Source organism: Maylandia zebra, linkage group LG5 (genome assembly GCF_041146795.1).
Source record: "Maylandia zebra isolate NMK-2024a linkage group LG5, Mzebra_GT3a, whole genome shotgun sequence".
Lineage (NCBI taxonomy): Eukaryota > Metazoa > Chordata > Actinopteri > Cichliformes > Cichlidae > Maylandia > Maylandia zebra.
In genome coordinates, this window is record NC_135171.1 from 1,350,001 (window position 1) to 1,361,788 (window position 11,788).

Genomic DNA, 11,788 nt, shown 5'->3' on the forward strand with positions numbered 1-11,788 from the left:
ACTGTGCTGCTCTGACCCCCCTCCTCCTTTCAGGGTGGAGCCTGCTGGAGTCCGATGGTTGAGACCAGGTCTGAGGAAGTGTAAGTGTGTTTTTAATGGGATTCATGAAAACAAAGCAGCACACATTCAACCATCTTCATCATGTCAGGAGTCATCATCAAAGTGTCAATCAATGAACAGATGATGGATCAATAACTGCAGCTGGATTGTGTTTGTTCTCTCCATCAGATTCCTGTCAACTCACAATCGACACAAACACAGTGCACACAGAGCTCCAACTGTCTGACAACAACAGGAAGGTGACACATGTGGAGGAGGTTCAGTCATATCCTGATCATCCAGACAGATTTGATTATTATGAACAGCTGCTGTGTAGAAATGGTCTGACTGGTCGCTGTTACTGGGAGGTCGAGTGGAGAGGAGAGGTTTTTATATCAGTGAGTTACAGAAGCATCAGAAGGAAAGGAGACAGTTATGACTGTGTGTTTGGATGGAATGATCAGTCCTGGAGTCTGTTCTGCTCTGATCGTGGTCCTCAGTCTGTCTGGCACAATAGCAGACACACATCCATCTCCTCCTCCTCCTCCTCCTCTGTCTCTAACAGAGCAGCAGTGTATGTGGACTGTCCTGCTGGCACTCTGTCCTTCTACAGAGTCTCCTCTGACACTCTGATCCACCTCCACACCTTCAACACCACATTCACTCAAACTCTTTATCCTGGGTTTACAGTCTGGTCTGGTGCCTCAGTGTCCCTGTGCTGAGTGGAGTGTAAAGAGTGTCTCCTGTTACAGAAACACTCTGACTGTTGAACAGATAGTTCAGTCTGTACATGTCTGTCTCTTTCACTCACAAACACGTTTTCAGATTCATGGATTCAATCAGTTGATGTTTGAAACTCTTCTAAATGATTCCTTGTAAACTTCTTCCTCTTCAGTCCCAAACAAACAGGAAGTGATGTCACATGTGTTCCTGTCCACACAGCAGAATGAGTCTATTGCTGACAGTGATGTACAAACAGAGTGAGCATTTCTGAGGCCCAAAATAAACTGAGTAGTTCACTGAATGAACAATGGACTGTGAGCTCAGTTCCTTCATCATTAGTATGGATTATATATGTATATGTATTATATTAGTATCATATATATCAGGTGCTGCTGCTTTCAGTCATTGTGCAAATGTGCTGTTTGTAAGCTTGTAAAGCTGCAGTCAGCTGAGACTGAAGAAGTCACCTGATCAGTGAGCAAACGTTTCTGAAAACGTCCAGATGAACAGAATCAACCTTTTGGGATCAGCCAGCAATGCAGCATCATTGTTGTTCAGCTTCAGAGGTTTGCAGGAATGAACTGATGACCAGAAACAGCTGCAAAGTCCAAGAAAATACCAGCTGGAGTTCAGCTGCATTTGAAGAAGTCAAAGAAAAGTAAGGATGGCAAATGGCGACGTTTTCTTCCAAAGAGCTGCAAACATGGTCGACGCCTCATTAGAAGAATCATCTGGACATTTGTGAGGAACTCTAACCAAGAAAGCAACGTCACACAGATCCAACAGACAGTTTCCATGACTGCAAGTGTTGAGTGGAAAAATGCTACGTTGCATTATTGCATCCTCTCACCACAGGAGGCGCTGTTGGCACCACTGATTGCTGATCAGCTGTTCTCTGATGATCTGATTGATACTGTGAATAACGGGACTCACTGAACTCTGTGACACAGTGAAGATTACAGAGTTGAACTTCAACATCTGACTGACGTCACACAGACAGAAGGATGAACCAGTGAGGCACAGAACACAGTTACTGGAGATACTGGATCAGCTCCATGTGAACCTCTGATGGAGAAGCTGCTGAGCCAGAGAAACATCAGGACATGACAGCAGCTGCACTTATCTAACAACATGTAGCAGAGCTGATCTATGTTAGAGGATCTATCACAGCAGCTGAAGCCAAAGTCCAACACTGGATACCAGCTGAGCCTGTGCTGAGTGTAGTGTTACAGGAAAAGGGCAGAAACACTGGTAGCTCCCAGTGATGCTGACTGGGGCACAGAGCTGAATGATGCAGCATCAGGACACTGTTTCAGTCTGACTGACAGAGAAACCTGTAGCTGTATCTACATGTGAGGCAGAGGCCACACAAGCAGCTTTCTATGTTTCACAGTGACTGAGATCTTCAGTGGGGGTGGACATGCTCCTGTACAGACCTCTGAGGAGAACCAAGGTGCAGTCAAAGAGTCCAGTCTGTCCTCACAGATGTGAACATGTGCTTTCATCAGGTCTGCTGTCAGCTAGCAGGCTCACATCAGAATCACTGTTCCTGAAAAACACAGTCTGTGTGACATCATCAGTCAGCTGATGGTCCCAGATCTGAATGGTTTCTGTCTCTACTGAGGAAGTCAGAGAATATCACTGAGGTGTGGATCAGGTCTGAGTGAGCTGTGGAGGGACAGCTTTAAACAGTCCACAGGTCTCACGTCCTGCTCAGTCTGCTAGCAGATACCTCGTATTGTTCCAGATGTGCTGACATCAGCAGCAGCACAGCTGTGTGATACCATGAATCTCAGTTATTGATCCAACACACAGTAAATACAAAGATCAGGATTTCTGAGAGTAATCATTATGAGTCTGAACACATGATCACTGAATGTTAGTCTCCACAATAATAAGCTAACACAAGCAAACACAGCTTTCAGCTCTTATTTTGAAACTGGCTTATTCAGAGAGCTGTGATGTGAGCGTGCCTGGCTCTGAGGCACTTGGGTCAGCCTCTGTTGTTTAGAAGTGTTACAGACTGTGAATGACACAGACCTGTCAGTTTCCATGTTTGTCTGTAACACAGCTCAGGGCTCCATGCTGAACGCATCCATCCAGTGTTATTGATCCAGGACTGATACCAGCATTGGGATCAATACTACAACACACAATCACATGTGTCCACGTGATGTGTTTGACCAGCTTTATTCATTAATGATCAATCAGCTTATTTACTGCATCTGAGTCCAGCTTCATTTAAATGATCCAACCATGAAAATGACATCAGTCCTACAGAAGCACTTCATGCTAACAGGAAGTCATTTATTAAGGTGGAATAACACAGAGACACAACCACTCACAGCTAACCTGACCCCACTAACTGCATGTGTTTGGACTGTGGGAGGAAGCCGGAGTACCGGAGAGGACGCACACAAACACGGGAGAACATGAAGCACTGAAACAAAGATGGTGGATTTGACCTCAGGACCAGGCGGGGTTACGGGGGCCATGACCCCCCAATAATAGATCCAGCTACACTGAAACTGTCAATTTCATTTACTTTTCCTGTTTTAAAGCTATCAGGCTGCTTTGTGGCTCACTCAATACTAAACTAAGATACTTTCAGTGTGAATCATTTGCAGGAACACAGGCAGGATTTAAAGTGCAGAACTTTACAGTCTCTGTCTCAAAGTTGGTCTAAACATGCTAACAGCTCTTTGTTTTTTTCAGTTTTCACTGGTTTGATGTAATGAAAGAAATTTTAAAGAAGCAGACGATTGTTGTTATTTTAGTTCTATAGTTTCATAAATCGTGGTGTGGATCTAAGTCAACATTCAGAATAAATAAGATAATACAGCACTTTGATGGTTGCCTTTGTATTTTCCCAGCAGTGCTCAGGTTGGTTCTCGGCTACATTTACATACAGATGTTAATGTGTTCAGCAGCTGGACTCATCTGAGGAAGGAACATTGGAAAGGTGCTCAGTGCACAACTGCATCACTAATTTTATGTAAGACCCTGTGTTTTATTGTATTTATATATTTGTAACATTTGACTCAAACACTTTTGGGAAGGATGAAAATGTTTTCAGGAGGAAGTTTTTCCTTCTGTCCGACTGCAGTACACACAACACTGCGTCTCCCTCCCTTATCACACTTCCTCAGGCTGGTGATGAGCGCCCCCTGGTGTCAGTGTTGATGACGTCATGCACAGTGAAACATAAACAGTGTCTGTTAATAAAAAATCATGTGTCCATTTTCATGTTTGCATCATGTTTAGGGTTAGGGATTCAAAGGAATCAAACAAAAACTCCCAAACAGCTAAAACACTTTGCTTTATTCTCTTTTTTAACAAATACGTTGAAGTCCATCCACAACAACACAGCTGAGATCTCCTTTGTAATCAAGTGTTTCCATCCTTTGTACAGATCTGCATACAAAACAATCATTTACGTCCCACAGAAGTCTAGTTACACGTAACTATACAAGAACTGGTGAATGACAGAAACATGAGACACATGATCACAGGTGATAACAAAAAGAGAAAGAATTCATGTGTTAGTGATGTTTTTCAGCCCTGATGGCTCATGTTGGAGAAACAAGCTGAGGTACGTGGAAAGTTCACACACACAAGTGGGCGTGAGCGCACACACAGAGAGAAACACAACTGAAGCATCTGTTTGCTGTTTCTGCTTTCATCATCTCTGCTGCTGTGTCAGGCTGGGGTCTCTCAGTGACGTGGTTGAGGTGAAGTATGACGAGTATCCCTGATTCAGTCCATCGAGACAAAGGGCAAAGAAAGCTGTTGTTAACAAACTCTATGGTGATGTGGCATTTAGCTCTGACTCTACGCTCTGCTGAATCCTTTGAACCTGCTGATCAGTAAAGCTCTACGTGCTGCAGCAGATTGACCTCATCTGTGTTCACAGGTGTGGACCTCAGCGCTGAGGTGCAGGAGACTTTCATTCAGTTCTCCCTGCAAACAGCATCCAGCCTGGAAATACTGTCATCTTTCCCACAAACGGTGCTCTTATCTCAGAGAAGAAGTCTGATGTAAATAACTGCAATCAACAGTGATGTTCTGCACAGATCACTTTTCCATTTTGCTCTCTAGATGAGTCCCAGCTGCCTGACCTTGTGTCCAGGTGATCGTCTCACTGAGGAGCTTTTGTTCTGAAAATCTCACGTCCATCACCTGTTTCCTTTTTACTATCTCTGCTCTTTCTTTATTCACAATGCTCATAATATCACACAATTATATTCATCACCTGCATGTTTTTATCCAGCTGCTGTTAGAACCAAACAAATAAAAAGGATGAAAAGCCTGAAATCCTTTGATTTATTACATTTGAAACAAATATGAGAGCATCCCTAACAGCACAGCTGAGACCTTTGTTTTAATCAAGCCTTTGTATCGACACACTTGTAAAGATTCATATACAAAACATAATAGAATAAATCAATATAAAATACACATAATCACAAAAATGCAGCCATGTTGTGAGTTTGCATCTAAAACATGCATGTTTCCCTTTGTACAGGCAGATTTACAGCAGACAAAGCAACACGCTGATCGACTTTGACCGCTGCAAAAACAAAATACCCACCAAGTCTGAAGTCGATCAGAGGAACTGTTGACAGACTGACAGACAAACAGATGCTTGATTCATTAGTGCGATTAAATGTTCTTCTTTAGCAGCATCACTTCATGTGTTTGTGTTCCAGGAATAAAGGTCTGTTTAAACTGGACGTCTCCTCAGCATCACTCGTGCTGTCGTGGTTTCAAAGCTGTGCAGAAAGAATCTGAGGGATGATACAGAGGTGACCAAAGTTACAAACATCCAGCTGTGCTGCAAATGTTTGCAGAGCTCCAAACTCTTTGGCTTTCTGCAGAGCAAGTATGGAAGAAGCACCTGAGCTAACTTCAGTTTAGACGATATGAGGAAAAATGCTGCTTCCCAAAGTTTCCTACAAGTATCCAGTTTATATTTAGAGAAGCGAAGGCTCTTTATCCTGACAACTACTCCCTGGTGGATCCCTGTCCTGTGACAGCAGCAAAGACTGTGTATCAGTATCATCAAAGCCACTTCAATAACCAGTGTTTAAAGCTCTCTAGCAGATGGACTTCAGTGGCAGCAGCCTCTGTCTGCTGTGTACAGAAGGTTCTCTGATGAAGCACACAGCAGATGCTGCACTACAACAGCAGCAGCAGCTCAGCTTCAGTTTGCTTCGACGCCCTTTTTGACCTGTGAAACAGCAGAAAATGAAACATTTCAACACCCGTTTGTTAGCGTGAGCTATTCTGCTGTTTTTCATCATTTCACAGGTGAAATAAAATCACATTTACTTCCTGTAGGAGTGATCGTGTCCAGCCTGACTGAGACCATGTGCTCCATCCTGCACAGGTAATAAACCTCTGACATGAAGGGCTGTCAAGTAGTTTTAGACAAATGGGGGTAAAAGAGACGTTAAAAGCTTAAAGAGAAACTACATTTTCTAAGAACTGTCTGACGTTCACCTCTCACACAGCGGATACGATTCTGCCGCTGCAGGAATAATCTTTGTGGTTATGAAACTGTCCATGTGTTTGCAGAGAATGTCACATGTTCAAAGCCATCCCAGCACCTGGGGTTTGTATAAGTGCAGCTGTTGGTGGGGAGATAGTCTCACTCTTCTATATAAAGAGTCAGCAGGCAGCAGATCTTCATCTGTGATCTCCTCCATCATCACGTCTTCACTCTTCAGCAGCTATGGCTTCACTTCGTGCCCTTCTGGGAGTGGTGCTGTGCTCCTCATGGTTTCTGCTTCTGCCTCAGGCGGACTTTGATTTACAGAGTCATCCATAATATTTTTTATTTTACTGCCCATCTATTTTCATACAAATGTCTCCGTCTTATGGAAAAGGGGTGGAGCTTATCCAACGAGGACAGGCAGGGCCCCCCAGACAGTTTAGCAGTCTATACAGGAGGCTGACCTTTGCAACATGTACTTCTATAATGACTTCACCATTTAGGTTATTTGGTTATGTTTCACCCTGGATTTTGTGTGATAATATTTATTTTGTCCACTGATTTAAAAACAACAAACTATATGAATATAAAACAGAGTGAACAACAAAACATCAGCTTTGGAAACTTTGATGTAAAATTCTGCAGTTGTTTTCTCAGATATAGCATAAATCAAACTAACATACATCAGTGTGTTATTAATGTGCACACACACACACACACACACACACACACACAATAAACAGCTCTTATGCTTCTGTATGATTCTCAGTGCTTTCCATTTGCGTGTCCACAGGTTGCTGTAAGTGGTGCTTGACTGCAGTTTGCTCTCATTTCAAGTGGTTTGCTGTCACAAAGCCAACAGGAAGTCCGGCCATGGTTGAGCCAACTGAAGATGGGTTGAAGGTGGCGTCCTCGTTTCCTCTGTGAGCGCGAGAGGACAGACAAAGCAAACACCGTTTGGACAGCATTAAAATATTTACACTGATGATTAATGTTGTGTCTTTGCACCTGTAGCGATACATGTTGGAAAATGGAGACTTTAGCCACCAAGACTGACGTGCCTGGAAACTTCCCTGTGAGTACGCCCACAAAGACAGGAAACAGTTTAACCACCGCGGTTAATCCTCCATCATCATCATCCAGTATTTTTCACATCTTTTCTTCTGCTGTTTCCCTTGTTGTCAGTCACGGGGTTTGTGACTGAAATGCGTGTGGTCGACGGGAAGCCTGACGAGTACGGCCTGAATCATTCCATCAACACCGGACGGAGTGAAACCTTTGTTGAAAACAGATTATATGGTAACGTTGCATTTAGCTTCAGTAAACTGTGAAGTTACAGCAGCAGATTTACATCACGTGGCTTCACAGGAAGTAGTCTGGACCTCAGCGCTGAGGTTCAAGCAGCTCTGCTTGCAGACGGCATCCTTCCTGAAAATGTTCTTCATCTTCCTCAAACCAGAACTTTTACATTGGTGCTGAAGTTCTATATAAAAACAGCCTGAAATACAAAGTGATGTTGTGCACTGATTACCTCACACTTTCCATGTTTCCTTCTACAGAGGAGTGTCCGCCTGAGTGTTTTGTCTGATCTGTTGTTGATCGTCTCATTGACACTGCATGCAGATCTGACACCAGGGCTGGACTGGGACAAAAAATGGTCCCGGGCATTTTGACTGGAGACTGGCCCCCCAGGTATTAAAGGAAAAACCATAAAGCCTTTGAATGAAAACAAACGCTGTTGTCACAGTGATGGACGCTGTCTTGTTGGTATACATGCATCAGTCTAATAAACTTAAACCTGCACCATCCTCCCTGTCCTGGTATTCTAAACAGGAAGTAGACTGTTGGTCGAGTTAACCTCCTGAACATCTACAACACACGGTGGAAACCTGACATTAAGACAGAGACTAGAGGTGAGACATGATCATTGCTGATTACTGATGACAGATTTAGATATGTTTTCATAAACCTTTCATTTGCCACATCAATAAACAGCACGGCAGGGCAAAATATGTTTTCTAACATGGCAACCTTTAAAAAGTGAAAGGAGACAGAAAGACAGCTGAGAAAGAATCAAACGGACTTTTTGATGCATTTTACACACAGTACTGGTGCAGAATCTAGAAAATGTGGGAAACACTGGCATCATATGCAGTACTTACTTCTGAAGAAATTATGATGGGACCCTAAAAAATGACTATGTACAATAATGGATTTCTATACATTTTACATCAGATGGAAACGTTTGTTGTAAGATTCAGATAATTATTTATTAAAAGCTCGACATTTTAAATGAGAACAAGAAAGAAAAGTATTTCTTTGTGCCCCCCTCTCCCTGTTAATGCCCTACCTGCCCCCCTGGCAACACTTTGCTAGACCCGCCCCTGCACAGTTACCAGCTGTCAGCTACACAAAAAGGATCCTGGTGTTATTTGTCTCTCAGAAACAGTTCATAACTTCAACTCATTTTGGTTTTGTCATGTTTTGTTCTTTACATTGTCTTTCTTCTATATAATTGTTAAACATTTAATAAATATGTCTACAAAAAGATTTTAAAAATCAGACATTTCACACAGACACCCAAATGATTTCTGACTGATGAAGGGGGCTGAAGGTGCCCTGCTCTTGCCCAGCTTCTGCTGCTCTCTCCCTGCTCACTGTCAGCAGCTGGCAGCCTCGGTCCTGCCTGAGACTCTTCATCTATCAGTGCCAAAGAATATGGGAAATAGCAACGCACAACATGCACATTACAAAACAAGCACATGAATCAGCATTACATTCATTAGTGAAGTGCTGACGTTCGTTCCTAAACTTTGGGCCTTAATTAACATCACTGTGAACTAATGTTTGCTTTGCTTCTTAACCAGTGAAGCAGCGAGGGGCTTTCTGAGGTTCCTGCTCGTAAATGCCCAAAATGAGTCGAGTATTTCTCTGCAACTACAAACTCTGTTTTCATCAGAGGTGTAAATATTACAGCACTGTGTCAGAGTCACTGAGGCTGGAACACAGAAAAAGGAAGTAGATGTATTTATTTTTAGACTTTATTGCCTGGAACCACTTTAAAAATACGCTTTGGGTCACAATTAACTGCAGAAAACCAGGAATCCACATATGAACATTATCTGTGCAGAGATTTATGCTTCTGAAGGTAAACAGTGAAAACTTGCAGCACTAAATGCACAGATAGCCAGGCGTTTCACATTTTGGGACCATCTGCCAGTTTTCATTTCTTAGGTATTGAAGAGCAGAAATGATTGAATTTTATTTACATGCTTAAAAATGTTTGCTTTTGAATATTATTTGAAGAATTACCCACACACTCAGGCACTGTGGGCCTGTTTCCCTTTGCACAACCGAGTGTTGGAAACGGGCCTTTTCTCTTTAAACTCTGAGGGGCTGTAACTTTGGCTTCTATTGGCAGATTTGCATGATTGACCCTCTTTTTAAAATAGTTTTAGCCAAGAGAATCAAGCTAACATCACTGTTTTTACGTCAGCTCACGTCACACGAGCTGTTTCAAGAAAAGTCCTCCTGTCACACAGCAATGCCTACATGAATAACACCACTCTGCTTAAATAATAATAATAATGTTTAGTGAAGCAGGTGAAGCAAAGGGCTGCTTTTAATAGGCTGGGAGACCCAGGTGTGCTGCTTTAGCTGCTGAGCCTCTCATGCTAGCCTCCATCTATAAGCTGGGATCACAGGAGCACTGCAGTCCTGACTAGATCAAGGATTGTTATTCATGCAGGTGACAAAAGTTTACATTCACAGAGTCATAGGATTGAGCCTGGTTTGAAAAGCAGCTGTTTAATGCAGCTGCTTAGAGTTCACACACAGTAGAAGAATCAGACTTGAGTCACATTTCAAACACTGGAAAAATACTCAGCAAGTAACAATGAAAACAGCACAGACTCAGTATATCCTGTTCAGTCCTGTGTTTGATATGAATGTGCTGTTCAGAGAGGATCTCGTGTCCTCTTTTACAAAGCCTTTGTTTCATGATGTTTGTGTATAAATGAATGTAGGTGTGTTTCTAAGTGTGAAGGAGCCCTGGGAGAAAAGACTGAAGCTTGTGCCAAAGAACAAACAGGAAAGAAAGATCAGCATTAATGAAGACGAGCACAGAAGGAGCCCAAGCACGTGTTGCTTTTTCAGATTTCTCTAAAAGTGTGTGTTCATTTGTTCCATCCTTCACAACAAACAACAGCTGACAGACACACATGCACTCTGTGTCACTTCACAGGGGCTGATGAAAGTGGACACAGTAAAGGGAGAGCTGGACCTGCTCTACACATCCTGCACTCTGTTAACAGACTTTATTCTGCAGCATCAACAGATAAAAATATATGAAGATATAGAAACGTTTAACATTGTGACTGTTCACATTAGTGAAGCTGTTACTTTGCTGCCAGGTGGGAAAAGAAGCCTAAAGCTGAGTCTGATTAAACATCTGCTGCACCAGAGAGTTTCATGGCCCTGCTTTATCCTGTGCTTGCTGACCACCTCGTCCTGAAACCTCTTCATCATCCTCACAGTTGTGTGAAGAAAGAGGGAAGCAGGTGGAAACCATCTGTGCTGCTGTGTTCACTTGTGTGTGTGCGTCTATGGTCATATCTAATGTGTACCTACAGACAAACACAAACACCTGGCATTGCACAAGAGTCTCTATGGAGCAACCTGCAGATGTCAGAGATGTGATTAGAGGGTAAAGTGGACTAGTGAGAGCATCTATGTTGTTGTTGTCTGCTGGGGGACAGCATCAGCTCCAGAGATGCATCAGGATCAGCAAACTAATCTGCAAGGCTGCAAGTGTCACTGAAGGAGTTTGAGTCAGTGAGGGACTCAAACTCACACAGCTGGTCAAGAAGGCTCAGCAGCTGCTGTATTTCCTGAGGAGGCTGAGGAAATTTGGTATGTTGGCCAAGATCCTCAGCAGGTTCTACAGCTGCACTGTGGAGAGCAGCCTGACAGCTGCATCACTGCATGGTACGGCAGCACTACTGCAAACCGCAAACGCCTGCAGAGAGTGATAACAACTGTGGAGAAGATCATCAGGACCCCGCTGCCCTCTCTGCAGAGCAGCTACCATCACAGAGTCCAGAGGAGAGACACACCTCTGCCCTCGAGACGAAGGTTCAGAAGTGTGAAATGTAGAACATCCAGACTCAACAACTCCATCTTCCCCACTGCTATCAGACTCCTGAACAGCTGACCGACCTCAAACTGCAGTTTGCACATCAGGTCACTTTGCACACTAAGTTCATTTTGCACATTAAACTCCATGTACATCCATGTACATCGACATCTGCAGACCACACGTGTCTTCAGTTACTTATTTGTACTTATTTGCAGTTATTTATCTTTTTATTTTATTTTTTTAAGTTATTTCTTATCCTTATTTTATCTTTTTATTTATTCTTATCTTGTTCTTTTAACCATTATCTAACTTGGCATTGTGCACGGTGTGTTTAGATTCAGTTTAAATTCAGGGACACGGAGCCCCTGTTGATCCTCTACCTAATCACACGAGCC

The 11,788-nt window shown here is 43.0% G+C and overlaps 1 long non-coding RNA gene across 1 annotated transcript in view; it reads left to right on the forward strand.

Annotated features, from left to right (window-relative positions):
- Positions 1 to 3,606, forward strand: part of LOC143418547 (uncharacterized) — a 3,903-nt gene extending 297 nt beyond the window's left edge. The window contains exons 1-2 of the long non-coding RNA XR_013098534.1: positions 1 to 80; positions 229 to 3,606. The exon at positions 1 to 80 is cut by the window's left edge and continues 297 nt beyond it. This is a non-coding gene — a long non-coding RNA (uncharacterized LOC143418547). The remainder of the gene's footprint in view (positions 81 to 228) is intronic.
- The last annotated feature ends 8,182 nt before the right edge of the window (positions 3,607 to 11,788 follow it).